This window comes from Eurosta solidaginis, chromosome 1 (assembly GCF_040869045.1).
Source record: "Eurosta solidaginis isolate ZX-2024a chromosome 1, ASM4086904v1, whole genome shotgun sequence".
Classification (NCBI taxonomy): domain Eukaryota; kingdom Metazoa; phylum Arthropoda; class Insecta; order Diptera; family Tephritidae; genus Eurosta; species Eurosta solidaginis.
The window spans coordinates 332238871-332261294 of NC_090319.1; the positions used below are offsets into that span (position 1 = coordinate 332238871).

Sequence of the window (22424 nt, forward strand, 5' to 3'; positions counted from 1 at the left end):
CAATAAAACAATCCAATTACCTTACCATATTTCATCCCTTTTTTCGTATTTGGTATAGAATTATGGCATTTTTTTCATTTTTCGTAATTTTCGATATCGAAAAAGTGGGCGTGGTCATAGTCGGATTTCGTTCATTTTTCATACCAAGATAAAGTGTGTTCAGATAAGTACGTGAACTGAGTTTAGTAAAGATATATCGATTTTTGCTCAAGTTATCGTGTTAACGGCCATGCGGAAGGACAGACGGACGACTGTGTATAAAAACTGGGCGTGACATCAACCGATTTCGCCAATTTTCACAGAAAACAGTTAACGCCATAAAATCTATGCCCCTACCAAATTTCAAAAGGATTGGTTAATTTTTGTTCGACTTATGGCGTTAAAAGTATCCTAGACAAATTAAATGAAAAAGGGCGGAGCCACGCCCATTTTTAAATTTTCTTTTATTTTTGTATTTTGTTGCACCATATCATTACTGGAGTTGAATCTTGACATAATTTACTTATATACTGTAAAGATATTAAAATTTTACTTAAAAAAAAATTTTTTTTTAAAAGTGGGCGTGGTCCTTCTCCGATTTTGCTAATTTTTATTAAGCGTACATATAGTAATAAGTAACGTTCCTGCCAAATTTCATAATGATATCTTAAACGACTGCCAAATTACAGCTTGCAAAATTTTAAATTACCTTCTTTTAAAAGTGGGCGGTGCCACGCCCATTGTCCAAAATTTTACTAATTTTCTATTTTGCGTCATAAGTTCAACTCATCTACCAAGTTTCGTCGTTTTATCGGTCTTTTGTAATGAATTATCGCACTTTTTCGGTTTTTCGAAATTTTCGATATCGAAAAAGTGGGCGTGGTTATAGTCCGATATCGTTCATTTTAAATAGCGATCTGAGATGAGCGCTCAGGAACCTACATACCAAATTTCATCAAGATACCTCAAAATTTACTCAAGTTATCGTGTTAACGGACGGACGGACGGACGGACATGGCTCAATCAAATTTTTTTTCGATCCTGATTATTTTGATATATGGAAGTCTATATCTATCTCGATTCCTTTATATATATACAACCAACCGTTATCCAATCAAACTTAATATACTCTGTGAGCTCTGCTCAACTGAGTATAAAAAGTGGGCGTGGTTATAGTCCGATATCGTTCATTTTAAATAGCGATCTGAGATGAGCGCTCAGGAACCTACATACCAAATTTCATCAAGATACCTCAAAATTTACTCAAGTTATCGTGTTAACGGACGGACGGACGGACGGACATGGCTCAATCAAATTTTTTTTCGGTCCTGATTATTTTGATATATGGAAGTCTATATCTATCTCGATTCCTTTATATATATACAACCAACCGTTATCCAATCAAACTTAATATACTCTGTGAGCTCTGCTCAACTGAGTATAACAACAAGGCCGCGGGCGCTGATGGATTGCCTGCGCAGTTACTCAAATACTGCGGTAAAGAATTGGCAAGGTGCATACATATTGCTGAACACCCGCGCCGTAAGTTCTGCTTATTCCAAACTAAAAAAAAGTAAGATAGATGGGTTTAGTGGTGAATGAGGACAACACGAAGTATCAGTTGTCATCAAGCAAAGAATTAGCCCATTTGCCCCTTGGCAACCACGCCTGGCTATGGTAGTGTTCGAGAGATAAGTTCCTTGAAAGATTTACGGACCCTTACGCGTTGGCGACTGCGAGTAGCGAAAAAATTTAATGATGGGCTGTATTAGCTTTACGCAGGCATCAACATATACCAGTGAATTAAAACTGGCTAGGGCATGTTATGCGAATGAAAATGATGCTATTTGACAAGGGATGACGGAAAATCGTTCTAGTATGCATGATTTAAATTCACTTAGTGTTACGAATAAGCGCCAGTAAACTAGCACAGCGAATAAGCGACCGGCGGCGAGCCTTGTTGGATGGTCATAACCGTTTAAACGGTTAAGCGCCAATTAGGTAAGTAAGTAAGTAATACTACAACCAGGACCTCGTCATACTCGAAGTACTAACAAACGAACTTGCATACATATTTTCATTGAAATGCAAATCGAATTCCTTTAAACTTGCTTTTTTAAATATGCAATTTTATAATTTATTTTGCTTCTATTTTTAGCATCGTCGTGACACAGAATAACATAATGGCATAAACGACAGTCATAAATTAAAATTTTATTGACCACGTTTGGCATTGCTTCTATTACACGTTTTTCATTATTTCTTATTTGTTTTAGGTATATTTTTAGCAAATTTTCCAATTATAGTTTGTCTTACAACAACAAACATACTACATATTTATTTAAATAATTCCAACTGCATTATCTATTTTAATTTAACTTTAAAGCGTGAAAACAACTAATGGCATGCATAAATAGTAGTAAACATATTTACATTGGCTATTATTTTATGACATTGGATGCGTACATATGTATATATATCCCGGCTGGAAAATAAACTAGGAAATCTGCAACGATATGGCAACACATGCGAGAGGACTGCGCAGTACCTAATATGGCGGCAGTCTCCATCCTAACACGGCTTACCACAATCGACGTTATTAACGGTATCAATAGTCTGAAAAACTCTAATCAGACTGATCGTGATGGTCTTAGTACAGCCCTCCTCAAAAATTGTCCTGCTATTGTAGCCGCATTATTGGCAATGTTTAACCAATCTCTAAGTTCTGGTGTCTTTGCAGATGCCTGGAAACTTGCATACATTTCCACAAATTTAAAAAATGGCAAAAAGAATGATGCTTCTAACTATAGGCCATTATCTAAGCTATCTATTATTTCTAAACTTTTCGAAAGGATTGTTAAGGATAAAATGTATTTTGCCGCAAAAAATGTGTTACTACCATAGCAGCATGGCTTTGTTTTAGGAAGGTCTACCGTCACAAACTTAGCCTTGTTTAGTGAATATTGCATTGATGCGTTCTCTTCAAGACATCAAGTCGATTGCATTTATACCGACTTCTCTAAAGCTTTTGACAAGGTATCTCACAATATGCTACCGTAAACTTGCTTCCCTCGGTTTTCACTCTGTATTTCTCAAGTGGGTGTATTCCTACCTAAGTAACAGACGCTGCATGGTCTCTATTGAGGGTGTATCTTCCAACTCTTTTACTGCCACCTCTGTGGTACCCCAAGGGAGCATCTTAGCTCCTCTTTTTTTCATTTTATTCATCAATGATATTGGAAATTGTTTTGTGTCATCGGAGTTCTTACTTTACGCTGATGACCTAAAAGTTTTCTCCAGTATTAAAAATAGTGTGACGGTCAGCGTCTCCAAGAAGACATAGATAGATTAGCAATTTGGTGCCGTAATTCCCGTCTATCTCTCAATCTCAACAAGTGCTTTCATGTCACATTTTCTAAAATTCGCAATGTTTTACCAACGATATATACTATCTCGGATACTCCTCTTCACTTCCTTGATGAGATTAAAGACTTAGGGGTTATCTTTGACTCCTCGTTCTCTTTCAATAACCATATTAACTATTTAATTTCAAGCGCGTATGCTTTCTTATGTTTCGGGAGGCGTAATAGCACCAACTTCTCCGATCCATATACCTTGAAATTGCTATACTCATCGTTTGTTCGTTCCAAACTGGAATATGCGAGGTCTCTTCGTTCTCATAACCCCTTTAATATTAAACATAAGTCTACTAACTATGCGATAAATGCTCCATTGTCGCGCTCTCTACGTGAACTTAATGAGATCTCGAATTCTATTATGCTTGATTTTTCTTATCCAAAGTATATTTTTCTTAATTTACTTAACTCTGTTTTGTAGCTAGGCTTAGTTATTCGCCATTGTTGTTTTTGACTTTTCGAAAAAATAAAATTAAATTAAATTAAAATTAAATTAAATTAAATACATTCTCCCTCTGCTCTGATTCAGCTCCCGAAAACATGCGCCATTCAGCTCAATTTCCTACAGGGTATGTATTGGCAAAGAATTAAAATTATTTATTTGAACTGTCAATTTGTGACATTTGTATTGACAATAGCATGTCTCAACATTAAAAGCCGGGCATCTTCATTGTAAGAACCTAAAAACTGCGTTGAATGGCAGCCGATGCTTACCTTAGCCTCTGATCACCTGCCCATACTCCTTTCAATACTGCCATCAACAAATATCATCACCTCTGAAAGGCGAACTTTTATTTATTTCAAAAAAGCAAACTGAGAAGACTATACAACTTTAATAAATCAACCTCTTGCGGCTCCCCCTATTTCGACTTATATGCGGCAAGTCGAGCGCGCGTTCCGCAAAGTCATCACTTCAGCTTTCACACGCTTTACCTCAGCCAGTAGTATAATCGAAATCATACCACATTTTCCGGCTGAAGCTGCAAACTTAGCAAGCGAACTCCACCCTAGAGATCGTCACTTTAGGAATCTCAACTTGGATACTATGCGGCTGGTAAATGAACACAAACGTGCCAATGGCAAGAGCATCTAAAACACTGTAACCTCTCTGCGGATGTTGGTAAATTGTAGCCTACCGTCAAAACTTTGTCTAACCCGACAAAATATAATGATAAAATATCCATCGTCGGCAATTTGTAATGCATTCTTCAGTAGACGTCGTGCAAACAGACGGGCACATTACCATCACCCCCACAGAGGTCGAAGAAGCCAAGTTCTCCAAATCAGATGGTATAGCAATGGAAAAGGTAAGGATAATTCTACTAAAAAAGCCTGGAAAATCAGCTAAGGAAGTGGAGTCATATCTACCGATATCACTCCTCTCGCCAGTAGCGAGTACATTAGAAAGCTTCCTGCTCTATCATTTCACTGCGAATCTTCGCTTGCCCACCTATGAGCATGGCTTCCGCAGAATTCATAGCACTACCACCGCGAAGAGCGCCATAAACATCCAGATGAATTACGCACTGAACCAGCAAAAAATCCCATCATGGGACGGTCGGGGGGCCACAGCATGTTGTCCTGTCCCTTCTTCTTCTGTTTAATCTTTACATATCAAAGTTGCCTTTCCGACCAGAAGAAGTTACTATCATACGTCGACGATTGTACGATAATGGCAACAGAACCTGGCCCCTCAATAGACGAATTAGTTTCTATAATAAAAAGCTGGACTTTATGGACCTCTACTCGTTGGCGATGGCGAGTACCAAAGAAGATTTAACGATGAGCTGTACGAGCTATATGCAGACATTAACATAGTCCACCGAATGAAAACGCAGCGGCTGCGCTGGCTAAGCCATGTTATGCGAATGAAATATGAAGCTTCGGCCAAGAAAGTGTTTCTGTCGGAACCCACCTATGGAAGCAGAGGTAGAGGGCGGCCCCCACTCCGCTGGAAGGACCAGGTGGAAAACGATTTCAACTCCCTTGGTGTGACCAATTGGCGCCGGTTGACAGAGGGAAGGAGCGACTGGCGCGCCTTGTTGGACGGCGACAACCATTTAAATGGTTAAGCGCCAATTAAGTAAGTAATAAAAAGCTCCAATCTTTCTGGTTTCTTCACGTCGCACGACGTGGTACTATCACCAACCAAATCCACGGCCACTCTGTATGTTAAGTGCCCGAAATTTCGGCTATAATTTTAGAAATGTCTTTCGTTGCTCTGCTTTTTTTTTTTTTTGATTGCCTAATAGTCTCCCGTAGTTTTCTTGCATCTGTTGAATCAATATGTTTTGATCCGGGTAAATAAGATGATGCTAGACGTTTGCTAGGTCTCCGCTGAGTTGGGAGAAGCAAGCGGAGGTGGATTTCCACTCCCTTGGTGTTCCCAATTGGCGACAGTTATCGCGAAACAGAAAAAGTTTACAGAACAAAACAATGAGTCGGCCAGAGGTGATAGTTTGACGTATCAGCAGTTTGCTTGGAGTGTTCGCCATGGCGAAGATAACGCAGAAAACATGCTGTATTGATTTTCCATCGATAATCCGCATGTTTGTTGGGTGGGGCCGATGTGAGCCATAGAGAGTCATTGCGGGGATAAGTTTGAAAGGGCTGAATGTCCCAAGCAATTTTCCGTTCTAGATTTCTAATGTTATAGATGAAATTACTCTATATATTTCCCTTAAGTTGATTATTCTAAAACTATTTCAATTAGGGTTTAAAATTATAACTACACAGATCCAATATGAAACATGTCTGCTACAAGTCTACATTACTACAAAGTCATTGAATACGAAAGCAATTTAGACTCATATTTTTTGTTGCTTTGCCATTTTCTCGTTATTCTCCCTTATTAGAGCTTTGCAAATAGTTCTTTTATTAACTGTAAGATTAATGAGTATTTTACAGCTCTTAAATGAAACAAAAAAAAACAACAAAATTGAAAATGTTTTTTCCAACAACATGGTTATCATGGTATTTTTCAAAGCGCGGACGACGAACAGAACATTTACGATAAACATACTTAGAATATTAAATGGTCACAAGAGATTTGGTTGGTCAGGTTGTACAAAATATGTAAGAGTAACAACTAGGGATATTGCTCCTTATACAAACCTTAACATTTCATACCTACACTTTCATCCTCTACTACTTCCATAGTATTTTAACCGAAGAATAAACATGTTGTGTGAATCTTTAGCAGCATGTTGCAGCAACATGTACTAACTTTATGATTCCCTCGGAAAATATGTATAGAAGGCGAGAGTACCAAGTACGAGTAGGAACTCGAGAGATTCGATGTGTAAACACACAGGTTTACGTTAGAGGTCGCCCAGCGGTTGAAGGAAAGCAGGGGTAAGTTTGCTTGCAGCAAATTGTTTCGGGCTATTTGAGAAGAGCTTCAGCGACTTCCGATACAAGTTGTTGTTTTAATATCAGCTTATTATCGAAAGAGAAATTATCGTTACGTTATCGGTTCGATATCGGTTTATTATCGGCGAGTTACAGTTGGGTCATCGATTTTTATATTGTAATTTTATCATTTTCTGCTTCATAACAAAGCGATGAGTCTTCATAAATAAATCGATAAAACACCGCCAACAGATTTGAGATATTCCGACAACCAATCGCTAACTTTTCGGTAACATATCGATAACTTTTCGATAAGTATCCGATAACTTGTAGATAGTTTAATCGAAAACTTTTCGAAAACAAATCTATAACTCTTCGATAATACGTCGATAGCAAATTGGTAAGACTTGGTTAACAAATCGATACATTTTTGATATCATATCAATTTTGATATCATAAAAAATTAAAGCGCGATTTAATATTTTATAAAATATAATAAATAGAATACATTTTAATACCCCCTACAAAGTAGCGGCGCGGCACCTACATACATGTTTTATGCCGACTCCCAACGGAGTCTGCAAGGAAGATGTGTTATCACCAAGAAGCTTTTCGCGTGTTTGCGACTGTTAGAAAAATCACTTACGGTTGAAAAAACTGTTTTCTAAATTTTGATGTTACGTCGCCCGAGAGTTGAAGCCAGGACCTTCGGCGTGATAGGCGAAGTATGCTACTACAACGCCACGACCGACATACCGATAATTTTTCGCTAACTTAGCGATGGTTTTTCGATATTAAATAGAAAACTTTTCCGTAACACACCGCCAATAAATTTGTAACACTTTCCGCTAACAAACCGATAACTCTTTAATAGCATATCGACAACTTTTCGATAAATAGTCTAAAAATGTTCGATAATAAATCGATACTTTTACGTTAACTAGTTGGTAACCTTCGTTATAGATAGGAATTTTATAGCACTTCGATAACGAACCGATAACTCGTCAATAACAAACCGTTAAAACTTGGCGGCCACCGTGGTGTGATGGTAGCGTGCTCCGCCTACCACACCGTATGCCCTGGGTTAAAACCCCGGGCAAAGCAACATCAAAATTTTAGAAATAAGGTTTTTCAATTAGAAGACAATTTTTTTAAGCGGGGTCGCCCCTCGGCAGTGTCTGGCAAGCGCTCCGACTGTATTTCTGCCATGAAAAGCTCTCAGTGAAAACTCATCTGCCTTGCAGATGCCGTTCGAAGTTGGCATAAAACATGTAGGTCCCGTCCGGCCAATTTGTAGGGAAAATCAAGAGGAGCACGACGCAAATTGGAAGAGAAGCTCGGCCTTAGATCTCTTCGGAGGTTAATGCGCCTTACATTTATTTATTTTTTTTTTAACTCTTCGATAATAAATTGATAACGCACCAACCGGGTCTCGGTACTGATTTCGTTTTCGATTTTTTATGATTTATTCCTACTCTCCCTTGCTTTTTCCATCCCGCCTCATTTCAGAAAAACACCAACGCTACTCTGTTCTAAAATTGTTATTGTATAGTGCTATGGAAAACTTTCTGTTTATAAATTTCCGCTTTAGCTTATTATTATTTTAGGTACTTATTTTGTTAGTTTTGCTCATAACAATTGATTCGCTTGTCTGTCTCATTTATATCCCAATTAATATCAGTTAATTTCAGTTATTGCGCGATGACCCAGTTCAGATTTTATAAATCAAATCTAATCAACTTTCACAGACAAAACACAAAAAGCGTTGAACTTTGTTCAAATTTGTTTTGTGCGAAATTTCTAATAATCGTGTGTTCAAATACTTTGTTGTACATACATAAATACATATACTAGGTATATATACATACAGGTACATATGTTCCTCTATATCAGGCATGCTTAACGAACGAAACGATATCATTTCGTTACGATAATCAACGCTAATAAACGAAACGAAGTCATTTCGTTTCGTTTATTAACGTTAAGAACGTCAAATTAACGTTAGTGACTTCGTTTCGTTTATTAACGTTGATTATCGTAACGAAATGATATCGTTTCGTTCGTTAAGCATGCCTGCTCTATATACAGAAAAATTTTAGGCGGTTATGGCATACACAAATGCATGTTTATGTTACTACGTATGCATATCTTCATGTGTATCTATGTATGTAAATATTTTTGCTAATATAATATTTTTGACATTCGTCTCTATTCAGAATGTCAACGTGTAGACGGTGAAGGTCTTCGTAAAATTTTGAATAGTCTTTATTATACTCAGTTGAGCAGAGCTCACAGAGTATATTAAGTTTGATTGGATAACGGTTGGTTGTACATATATAAAGGAATCGAGATAGATATAGACTTCCATATATCAAAATAATCAGGATCGAAAAAAAATTTGATTGAGCCATGTCCGTCCGTCCGTCCGTCCGTTAACACGATAACTTGAGTAAATTTTGAGGTATCTTGATGAAATTTGGTATGTAGGTTCCTGAGCACTCATCTCAGATCGCTATTTAAAATGAACGATATCGGACTATAACCACGCCCACTTTTTCGATATCGAAAATTTCGAAAAACCGAAAAAGTGCGATAACTCATTACAAAAGACAGATAAAGCGACGAAACTTGGTAGATGGGTTGACGTTATGACGCAGAATAGAAAATTAGTAAGATTTTGGACAATGGGCGTGGCCCCGCCCACTTTTACAAGAAGGTTATTTAAAAGTTTTGCAAGCTGTAATTTGGCAGTCGTTGAAGATATCACGATGAAATTTGGCAGGAACGTTACTACTATTACTCTATATGTGCTAAATAAAAATTAGCAAAATTGGATTAAGAACACGCCCACTTTTTAAAAAAAAATTTTTTTAAATTCAAATTTTAACAAAAAATTTAATATCTTTACTGTATATAAGTAAATTAAGTCAAAATTCAACTCCAGTAATGATATGATGCAACAAAATACAAAAATAAAAGAAAATTTCAAAATGGGCGTGGCTCCGCCCATTTTCATTTAGTTTGTCTAGAATACTTTTATTGCCATAAGTCGAACAAAAATTTACCAATCCTTCTCAAATTTGGCAGGAGCATAGATTCTATGACGGTAACTGTTCTCTGTGAAAATGGGCGAAATCGGTGGAAGCCACGCCCAGTTTTTATACACAGTCCCCCGTCTGTCCTTCCGCTCGGCCATTAACACAATAACTTGAGCAAAATCCGATATATCTTTACTAAACTTAGCCCACGTACTTACCTGAGCTCACTTTTTCTTGGTATAAAAAATGGGCGAAATCTGACCATAACCACGCCCACTTTATCGATATCGAAAATTACGAAAAATGAAAAAAATGCCATAATTCTATACCAAATACGAAAAAAGGGATGAAACATGGTAACTGGATTGGTTTGTTGACGCAAAATATAACTTTGGAAAAATCTTTGTAAAATGGGTGTGACACCTACCATATTAAGTAGAAGAAAATGAAAAAGTTCTACAAGGCGAAATCAACAGCCCTTGGCATCTTGGCAGGAATACTGTTAGTGGTATTGCATATATAAATAAATTAGCAGTACCCGACAGATGATTTTCTGGATCACCTGGTCCACATTTTGGTGGATATCACGAGAACGCCTTCACATATACATCTAAGGGCCACTCGCTTTTAAAACCCTCATTAATACCTTTAATTTGATATCCATATCGTACAAAAACATACCAGAGTCACCCCTGTCCCACCCTAATGGCGATATCTCGAAAAGGCGTCCACCTATAGAACTAATGCCCCCTCTCTCTTAAAATGCTCAGTAACACCTTTCGTTTGATATCTCGATAAGGCGTCCACCTATAGAACTAAGGATTACTCCCTTTTAAAATACTCCTTACCACCTTTCATTTGATACCCATATCGTACAAACACATTCTAGAGTCACCCCTGGCCCACCCTAATGACGATATCTCGAAAAGGCGTCCACCTATAGACCTCATGCCCACTCCCTCTTAAAATGCTCAGTAACACCTTTCGTTTGCTACCCATACCGTACAAACATTCTAGAGTCACCCCTGGCCCACCCTAATGGCGATATCTCGAAAAGGCGTCCACCTATAGACCTAATGCCCACTCCCTCTTAAAATGCTCAGTAACACCTTTCATTTGATTCCCATATCGTACCAACACATTCTAGAGACACCCCTGGTCCACCTTTATGGCGATATCTCGAAACGGCGTCCACCTATGGAACTAAGGATCACTCCTTTTCAAAATACTCATTAACAGCTTTCATTTGATACCCATATCGTACAAACACATTATAGAATCACCCCTGGTCCACCTTAATGGGGACATCTCGAAAAGGCGTCCACCGATAGACCTAAGGCCCACTCCCTCTTAAAATGCTCAGTAACACCTTTCATTTGATACCCATATCGTACAAACAAATTCTAGAGTCAGCCCTGGTCTACCTTTATGGCGATATCCCTAAATGGCGTTCATCCATAGAACTATGGCCTATTCTCTCTTAAAATACTCTTTAATACCTTTCATTTGATACACATGTTATACAACCACATTCCAGGGTTACCCCAGATTGATTTTCCTTATTTTGTCTCCATAGCTCTCAACTGAGTATGTTATGTTCGGTTACACCCGAACTTAGCCTTCCTTACTTGTTTTTTATTTGTCGATTAGTTCGCATACAAACATGAACCTTATACCAGTGATGCCCTCATGAGCTTCGTAGAGCTTTAGAAATTTATTTGGCGCTCACCTAGATGCATGGCGGAACCAGGAACAGGTGACCGCCGGAAATCAGATGATTGTTACTTTTTTGATATGATTTAGCACTTAAACTTTCGGCTCAGTACGATTTTGACATTAGCCTATTGAAATACAAACACAAAGTACCTAGAATTTTTATTTTTGTTTGTATGTATGTTTCCCTGCTGCTTCGCCATGATTTCGGCAGTACGAAAAGTGAATCATACCGATATACCTACAAGGAGATTAAAACTGAGCTTCTCTTCCAATTTACGTCATGCTCCCTTTTAATTTTTCCTACAAATGAACGGAACGGGATCTACAGGCTTTATGTCGACTCCAAACGGTATCTGCAAGGCAGATGAATTTTCGTTAAGCAGCTTTTCATGGCAGAAATAAACTCGGTGTGTTTGTCAAACCATTTTCGAGGGCGAGCGCGCTTAGCAAAACTTTTTCTAAAGTATTTTGATGTTGCTTTCCCCGAGCCTTGAAGCCAGGTCCTTTGGTGAGGTAGGGTGAGCACCATCACGTCAGCCGCCATTTAGTCTAATATGAAAATAATTCGCAATTCATATTTCTATAATTGTATAGGATTTCAGTCTGTCGATAGCTCTCCAACTGCCTCTTCCTTTTATTGGTGATGACCAGATGACCGATGTAAAACTTATGGACATCACCGTATTATGAATACTTTTTAATACTACCAATTTTTTTAACAAGTCGGTGTTACTTTTCGAATGTGAGTGGAATTGTTCCGAAAACTGACTTTCACTCATTGTGTCCTGCCCTTAACGCATCCGCATAAATCTGCCTCATCTAATACTAGCTGGGCTAAACGCGTGTTTGCATGTATGACATGTTGTGCGTCCTTATGTGCGCGCGTGACCAGCTATCCGCGCGAGCGCCTTTAAGCATCGAAATCTTGAAAGTATTTTTTTAGGACGTGTCCGTGTTAATACGAACGTTTGGTCACCCTATCGTTATCTCACTATTCTTCTTCTTTTCTTGGTATTCTCCCACTTCTTTTATTTTTCCAAAAACAAAAAACTAAATATTTGCCATTTTTCACGGGAATAAAATAACACTTTTTCTGCCTTCATCAATTAAATTTTGGGAACCCTGAATCTCATTGAAAGGCCGGAAAGGCTAACAGGTGTCGTCGTCGTAGCACAACTATTCTTGGTCCCAACATCTAATCGAACCACTGTCACCTGACAGGCAGAAATCTGAACTCAGGATCAGAAAATTTGCTGCTAAAAAGTTATTGGCAACTAAGATAATCTACAGACATAGTAGGGCGATATAACAAAAAAGCCATTTGAACCGAACGATGTCATCTACCAAAATTGAAGCTACGTTATACACCCGGCTATGAAGGATTGTGCTAAAGACTAAAGAGCTCACCATTAAGTGGGTCTTGTCAATCAAACTTCGTCGAATCTTTAGGAAGACTCTAGAAATCAGAATGTACTAGAACAATTTGTTTGTAGTTTTAGAAGCAGTCGAGAGAAGATGGCATGGCCCTTGGAGTTATCAAGAAAGAATTGCATCCGGAAAGCCAACAGCCTATGCCGAAAAAGGTTTAATGGTGAACGCGGATATGATCAGAATGAAACGAATAGAAGCGAATTGATGGAGACCCTTCACCCAAGAAAGTATTCGGCAGAAAAGGAAAGAGTAGTATTTCACTAAGTTGCGGTAAAGACAGGTGGAGAAAGACTTATTCTCCATTAGTGAGCCCAAAAAGTTCAAAACAAAGACAAATACATAGATGAAATCTAATTAAATCTAATTCTTAGATGTAAATGTTTTTTATAAAATATATATATTTGTCACATTAATTTATTTATTCAGGGTTTGTAGATTCAGCCGTAAGCCTATTATTTATGCAGTTGAATGGAATTATATAACTCGGTGACTGTCAAACAAGGATGCTCGGTGAGTGATAGGAACATGGAAATTTACTTTGTTGGTATGTATACAAGATGGTATGTACATGTTTGTATTATATATGTGCACATTGATATTACAATTGCTCCTCCATTTGGAATTTCTATCTGTGCCATGAAATCAAGCCTCAGCTACGCTACAAAATCTGTGGCATTGAGAAAGCCTACAAATGACCATTCGACTGTGGGTAGTCATAGATACGAATATTCTGCACATACCTACTGTTCCTAATGACAAGCGGAAAATAGGGGTAGAAAGGTATGATTGTATTTGTGTATCTGTCTATCTACATGAGTTTGGTAAAACTCTGACAACAAAAACAGGATCAAAATAATTATTGAGTAATACCATGATACATTAAACCAGACAGGTGAAGTCAATATTACGAAATGGAGTCGCATTTGACAATACTCGCCTTCATAAATTGAAGTGCTGCTTCTTGACTTATCTGCAGCATTGATTTTTATACTCAGCGTGCTTTGCACACAGAGTATATTAACCTTGATTGGATAGCGGTTGGTTGAATAGGTATTAAATGAATCGAGATAAGCCGTGCTTTTTAAAACACGCATATACGTTTACGTTTGCGCGTAAAAAAGAACGCCTATCTTCGCTTAGATAATGCTTAGGAGACCCATCTAGCGGCAGTGGTTTAACACCTAGCTACAGCACAGAGTGTTCCGAAAAGCGGAGACACAACCCTCTGTTTTATGGCTGAGTATAACATATAGCTAAATATGAATTGGGGACACGCATAGAATACATAGAATTAGTGTAGAGGGTGAAACATAGACACATATTTCAGTTAGATCTGAGTATAATACGTATTGAAATTTAGTAGTACACAATCTTATGCGCAGCAATTTCAGAGGTGTATTTAAAGTTTGACGCTTAGCAGTCCATATAAAGTTTAAGCGTATAGACGTTTACGTGTAAAAAAACACGGCTATAGATATAGACTTCCATATATCAAAATAATCAGTATCGAAAAAAAATTTGATTGAGCCATGTCCGTCCGTCCGTCTGACCGTTAACACGATATTGAGTAATCATTGAGATATCTTCATCAAATTTGGTACACGAGTTTATCTGGACCCAGAATAGATTGGTTTTGAAAATGAGCGAAATCGGATGATAACCACGCCCACTTTTTATATATGGGGTATTCCATCCTATTTCGACCAATTTTGAACCCGACCCCTTTAGAATTGGCTGAAATTTTTTCTTCTTTTTCTAGCTTACGAAAGACGTTTTTCAGAATTTTTTCAAATTTTTTCATCCAACTCAAAAAAAGTTATGAATTTTTAAAAAAACACCGTTTTTGTTTTCAAAATATAACTTTTTCAAACATTTACCGTCTGAGATCTTTTTTTTTTTATTTGTTTTTAAATGTACTTTTCGAAAAAAATACAAAAAAATGTTTAAAGTTTTTTTTTGTAATTTTTCAGTTTTTCGAGATTTTTCGAATTTCGCCTTTTTTTTCTCATAAAAAACTTCAATCAATTCTGCAATCATCCCCACTAATCCCGGAGTCCGATAATTTTTTTTTTTTTAATTGAAAAAAAAACTTTAAAAATTTTTTTGTATTTTTTCGGAAAAGTACATTTAAAAACAAATTTAAAAAAAAGATCCCAAACGGTCAATGTTTGAAAAAGTTATAGCATTTGGAAGAAAACACCGTTTTTTTTTAATTCATTACTTATTTTGAGATGGACACCGTTTTTGTTTTCAAAATGCTATAACTTTTTCAAAAATTGACCGTTTGGGATTTTCTTTTTTTATATTTGTTTTAAATGTACTTTTCCGAAAAAATACAAAAAAATTTTTAAAGTTTATTTTTTTCAATTACTTACTTACTTAATTGGCGCTTAACCGTCTAAACGGTTATGGCCGTCCAACAAGGCGCGCCAGTCGCACCTTCGTTCCGCCAACCGGCGCCAATTGGGCACACCAAGGGAGTTTAAATCGTTTTCCACCTGGTCCTTCCAACGGAGTGGGGGCCGCCCTCTACTTCTGCTTCCATAGGCGGGTTCCGATAGAAACACTTTCTTGGCCGGAGTATCATCTTTCATTCGCATAACATGGCCTAACCGCTGCGTTTTAATTCGGACTATGTTGATGTCTGCGTATAGCTCGTACAGCTCATCATTAAATCTTCTTCGGTACTCGCCATCGCCAACGCGTAGAGGTCCATAAATCTTTCGAAGAACTTTTCTCTCGAACACTCCCAAAGCCGCTTCATCTGCTGTTGTCATGGTCCATGCTTCTGCCCCATATAGCAGGACGGGTACGATAAGTGACTTGTAGAGTATGATTTTCGTTCGCCGAGAGAGGACTTTACTTTTCAATTGCCTACCTAGTCCAAAGTAGCATTTATTGGCAAGATTGATTCTTCGCTGGATTTCAGTGCTGATGTTGTTGCTAGTGTTGATGCTGGTTCCCAAATAAACGAATTCTTTTACTATTTCGAAATTATGGCTGCCAACAGTAGCGTGGTTGCCAAGACGCATATGCGCTGACTCTTTGCTCGATGACAGCAGGTACTTCGTTTTGTCCTCATTCACCATCAAACCCATCTTTACCGCTTCTTTTTCCAGCTTGGAGTAAGCAGAACTAACAGCGCGGGTGTTTAGGCCGATGATATCAATGTCATCAGCATATGCCAGTAATTGCACGCTTTTATAGTATATTGTTCCAGTGCGGTTAAGTTCTGCAGCTAGTATAATTTTCTCCAGCATCAAATTAAAGAAATCGCACGATAGGGGGTCACCCTGTCTGAAACCTCGTTTAGTTTCGAACGGCTCGGAGAGGTCCTTCCCAATTCTGACTGAGCTGATGGTGTTGCTCAACGTCATTTTGCACAGCCGTATACGGTTTGCTGGGAAACCAAATTGAGACATAGCGGCATATAGGCAGCTCCTTTTCGTGCTGTCGAAGGCGGCTTTAAAGTCGACGAAGAGATGATGTGTGTCGATTTTTTTTTCACGGGTTTTTCCAAGATTTGGCGCATTGTGAAAATCTGATCGATGGTAGATTTACCAGGTCTGAAGCCGCACTGATAAGGTCCAATCAATCGGTTCACGGTGGGCTTCAATCTTTCGCACAATACACTTGAAAGGACCTTATATGCGATATTGAGAAGGCTGATTCCACGATAGTTGGTGCATTTTGCAGTATCCCCCTTCTTGTGGACTGGGCAAAGAACACTTAGATTCCAACCGTCGGGCATGCACTCTTCCGCCCATATTTTGCTAAGAAGCTGCTGCATGCGCCTTACCAACTCCTCGCCGCCGTACTTGAATAGCTCCGCAGGCAACCCATCAGCGCCCACGACCTTGTTGTTTCTTAATCTGGTTATTGCTATTCTAACTTCGTCATAATCGGGCGGGGGGACATATATTCCATCATCATCGATTGCAGGATCGGGTTCTTCATCTCTGCGCGGTGAATTGCTGCCTCCATTTAGGAGAACAGAGAAGTGTTCCCTCCATAATCTAAGCACTCTCTGGACATCAGTTACAAGGTCGCCGTTTTCGTTCCTACAGGAGTTTGCCCCGGTCTTAAAACCTTCCGTCTGTCGCCGTAGTTTTTGGTAAAATTTGCGGGCGTTATTTCTGGTGGCTAGCAGCTCAAGCTCCTCGCACTCACGCCTTTCTGCTTCTGCTTTTTTCTTCCTGAAAAGGCGTCTCGCTTCCTTTTTCAACTCACGATAGCGTTCACATACTCCTCTTGTCGCGCTCGCTTTTAACGTAGCCCTGTAGGCAGCGACTTTTCTTCAAGTTGCAACGCGGCATTCTTCATCGTACCAGTTGTTTTTTCGTGGTCGCCGGTAACCAATTTTTTCCTCGGCGGCAGTACGAAGTGCTTTGGAAATATGCTCCCACTGCTCCTGTATTCCTTCAGGATGAGTTGTGCTCTCAGAGAGCAGGTGTGAGAGTCGAGTTGCGAAATCATTGGCAGTCTGTTGTGATTGAAGCTTTTCGACGTCTAGCTTCCCTTGTGTTTTTTGTTCCTTGGTTTTAGCCGCGTTGAGGCGGGTGCGTATTTTGGCTGCAACAAGATAATGGTCCGAGTCGATGTTAGGTCCTCGGATCGTGCGCACATCTAAAACACTGGAGGCATGCCGTCCGTCTATCACAACGTGATTGATCTGATTGCGAGTATTTCGATCAGGAGACAGCCATGTAGCTTGATGTATCATTTTATGCATGAACCTCGTGCTGGATATGACCACGTTTCGAGCACCGGCAAAGTCAATCAGCCTCAGTCCGTTAGGAGAAGTTTCATTGTGTAGGCTGAACTTTCCGACTGTAGGGCCAAAAACACCTTCTTTGCCCACCCTGGCGTTAAAGTCACCAAGCACGACTTTTATATCGTGACGGGGGAAGCGCTCGTATGTGCGTTCTAATTGTTCATAAAAAGTGTCTTTCACCTCATCGTCTTTCTCCTCTGTCGGCGCATGGGCGCAGATGAATGATATATTAAAAAATTTTGATTTTATTCGGATAGCGGCGAGGCGTTCATCCACAGGCGTGAACGCCAGAACTTGGCGACAAAGTCTCTCTCCCACCACGAATCCGACGCCGAAACTGCGCTTATTCGTATGGCCACTCCAATATATGTCACAATTTTTGATCTTCTTTCTTCCTTGCTTCGTCCAACGCATTTCTTGGATGGCGGTGATGTCAGATTTTGCTTTGACGAGGACATCAACCAGCCGGGCATCTGTACCAATCCCATTCAGGGAGCGGACGTTCCAGGTGCATGCCCTCAATTCATTGTCCTTCAAACGTTTGCCTTGGTCGTCATCAATAGAGAGTGTATTTATCCGAGGCTTGTTGTTATATTTCATTGGATTTTTTTCAATTAAATAAAAAAAAAAAATTATCGGCCCACTCCGGGATTAGTGGGGATGATTGCAGTTTTTTATGAGAAAAAAAATGGCGAAATTCGAAAAATCTCGAAAATTTTTTTGTATTTTTTCCGAAAAGTACATTTAAAAGCAATTAAAAAAAAATTCCAAACGGTCAATTTTTGAAAAAGTTATAGCATTTTGAAAAAAACACCGTTTTTTTTTTAATTCATAACTTTTTTTGAGTTGGATGAAAAAATTTGAAAACATTTTGAAAAACGTATTTTGTAAGCTAGAAAAAGAAGAAAAACTTTCAGCCAATTCTAAAGGGGTCGGGTTCAAAATTGGTCGAAATGGGATGGAATACCCCATATATACCTAACATTTTGGAAAACACAAAAAACTGATTATTTAGTAAATGATACACCTAGAATGTTCAAATTTGACATGTGGACTGATATTCAGACTCTTGAAAAATATTTTAAAATGGGCGTGGCACCGCCCACTTATGATAAAATCAACTTTACAAATATTATTAATCATAAATCAAAAATCGTTAAACCAATCGTAACAAAATTCGGCAGAGAGGTTGCCTTTACTATAAGGAATGCTTTGAAGAAAAATTTACGAAATCGGTTAAGGACCTCGCCCACTTGTACATATAAAAGATTTTTAAAATGGTCGTGGACGAATAAAATAAGCTATATCTTTGCAAAAAATAGCTTTATATCAATGGTATTTCATTTCCCAAGTGGATTTATAACAATAAATAGGAAAAACTTCAAATTTGAAAAAAATGGGCGTGGCACCATCCCTTTTATGGCTAAGCAATTGTCTATGTTTCGGCAGCCATAACTCGAAGAAAAATTAACATATCGTAATGAAATTAGGTACACAAATTTTCCCTATAGCAGCATAGATCGCTTAAAGACCACGCCCACTTTTATAAAAAAGATGTTAGCGAATAAGAGCTTTGTATCAGTAGAAATTTAAAAAATGGAAATATTTCAAGAAAAAATGGACGAGATCTGTCAATGACCACGCCCACTTTTATATAATAGATCCTTGCGAAAAAGAGCTTTGTATCAATAGAATTTTACTTTCTGAATTGAATTATAACATTAAATTGGAAAACACTAAAATTTTTGAAAATGGGTGTGGCACCGCCCCTTTTTTGACTAAGCAATTTTCCATGTTTCGGGAGCCATAACTCGAAGAAAAATTAACATATCGTAATGAAATTGTGTACACAGATTTTCCTTATAGCAGAAAATATTTCTAGTAAAAATGGACGGGATCGTTTAAAGATCGTAGACTAGAATAATAAGCTATAACTTAGCAAAAAATTGTTTTGAATCAATGATATTTCACTTATCAAGTTTTATTGTAGCGGTGCCAAGTGTACGGTTCCACCCGAACTTAGACACCTTTACTTGTTTCATTTCAGGTTCATTCTACAGAAGTACAGAATCATATGGATTATTCATTTTACTACAAAGCTTAAGGTCATCAGCATATAAAAGATAACGTGAACATTTAAAAAAGGAACCTACATATGTATGTCATTGATGAAGAGCACAAACGGAAGAGGGCCAAGACCACTTCCTTGTGGAACCGCTGATGTGTCGACAAACGGACGAGACTTACAGAGTCAAATACAATTTCAACACACACAGAACTTCACGAGTACTTGGTATTGTATTATCTTTTATTTTTTTTTTTTATTGGGAAAGTACTATAATTGGATTACATTTTGTTGCTACCAAATGTTGGATGTGAAAGCGTCACAAAAGGTTGGGCTCGTACATCTCCCACACAATATTTATTTATAAGTTCCATTTTACACCTTATAACGTTTTTTTTGGGCTAAATCAATTTAACTTATTTTCTCTCACCTAAAAGCAAACTTTCGTCAAACAATATTCTGGCAGCGGCAAATTTTCTAGATAATCCAAAGAAAATTTTCTTTTGCCATCAAGTGCACTTTAGACTGAGTAAGCAATTGAAAAGTGAAAAACACACTTTATAAGTCTCTGATGATACCCATGGATATCGTCAATAGAATGTATATTGCCCTTTCAATGATTTATGGTCCTGATGAGCTGTACGAGCTCTAAGCAGATTTTAAAGAAGTGTTTAGCACACTTCACTGTCGTACTTTGCCATGACACGACCAAAATCGACTATGCGATTGAGCAGTAACACAGCACAACAAAATTAAAACTTTTTCTTGCTTCAAAGTAGTTAAGGCAGTTTTTTATAAAACAGACATCGTACAAATCATTTTCGCTGAACGTACTTAGGAATAAATTTCTAGTGAAATCTGGCGAAGAACACTCGGAAATTCTCCGAAAATTGCAGGTTCTTTATGGAGACGATAGCATGTCAAAAACGTGTTTGTTTGAATGGACGAAGTGATTCAAGGAAGGGCGAGAAACGGTGGAAGACGATGAAGCAGCTCCGACGCAAATGTTGACCGTTTTTGCATGTTGATCACGTCTGAGCAACGCCCAAGCATTCGTCCATTGTCTTGCGACTTAAACATAAACAAAGATTTTAGAGCGACGCAGAGACTGGATGAGTCCGTTGACTGAATAATCGGATAGTAATCGCCAAAGATGGCTGGATTTTGCATCACTAAAATGCACTGGCGCATTCCTCGGAGAAGCATTGGAATCGTTGTGTAAATATAGTATCCCTGACTGGTGGAACAATGAATTGAAAATGTATCATTTTTTAAACGATTTTATTTAGATTGACTTGACAGGGTGGACAGCCGGCCGGCACGAATTTTTTAATTGAAATTCAAGTAACTTCCCGATAAGCTACAAGCTTGAAACTTGGAATATAGTTCAAAACCCGATGACAATGCAATAATAAGAAAAAAACTCCGTGATCGTATTTGTGGTCCGATTTGGTTCAGATTTGGAACACATAATACATACATTAATACATACATACATTAATAGAAAGCAACCTATGAAAAAAATCGCCGCTAGGTGACGCATAGATCGAGATATTCAAAAAAATCGTATTTGTGGTCCGATTTCGCGCATATTTGGAACACATAATAGATACAAGAATAGAAAGCGACCTATGAAAAAACTCGCCGCTAGGTGGCGAAAGGATCGAGATATTTAAAAAAATCGTATTTGTGGTCCGATTTGGTCCATATTTGCAACACATAATACATACATGAATAGAAAGCGACCTCTGATGTCCGATTTGGCTCGAATTTGGAACAAATATTACACACAGTCCGGTAGAAGTGCCATCAAAATATTTTGGAGTTCGAGGAGCGACAAGCATACGTGGCGCAGAGTCGAGTAAAGTCTTTGGTAGGATTATGTATTGAGGACTTAGATTGTAACAAATTATCAGGAAAGAGTCTTTATAATAACGAGTCACTAAATGAACTAAATAGAATGAGAAATAATAGGCAATTTAATAAAGACTAAATACTTGAAAATAAAATAATTAAAAAAATGTTTAAGTTAAACGGTTCAGACAATTAAATAAAAGCGTTGGGCGCATGAAATTTCTAAAAATGTGAAACGTGGCATAATCTGATAAAGGTTCAGTTGGTCTTACTTATGACTATCAATAGAAAATATGCGTCTAACGCTTTTATTTAATTGTCTGATCAACGCCCTAAAAAATATTTCTCTTGGGAAAAGGAAATATTTTATGAGTTTTTTCTTTTGCTCGGAAAATAATAATTATCAATTTTTTTTTTATTACCCATGGGCGATAATAAATATTTTTCAAGTTTTTTATTTCATTCGGAAAACAATAACTATTTTCTGAGTTGTTTGTTTCGTTCGGGAATAAATAATTTATTTTTGAGATTTTTATTTTCGTTGCAAAAAGCCGATATGTCTTGAGATTTGTATTCAAAAATAATTATGGGACAAAAATTATTTTTTTAGTTTTTTTTTCGATTAGGAAAAATTATATTTATTTTTTATGTTTGTTTTTTTACTGCAGTTGCCTAGTGGTTAGGCTATCCTGCTTGTATTTGTTTCCTTGCTTAATTCAAACAATAGCCTAGTGGTTAAGGCAACTGCAGTTTTACCGTGTGATTCGCGGTTCGAATCTCGGTGAAACCTTTGATAACAT

At 37.9% G+C, this 22424-nt stretch overlaps 1 protein-coding gene across 8 annotated transcripts in view; it reads right to left on the reverse strand.

Annotated features, from left to right (window-relative positions):
* plum overlaps window positions 1-22424 on the reverse strand; it is a 251400-nt gene that overhangs the window by 203214 nt on the left and 25762 nt on the right. The window lies entirely within an intron of this gene.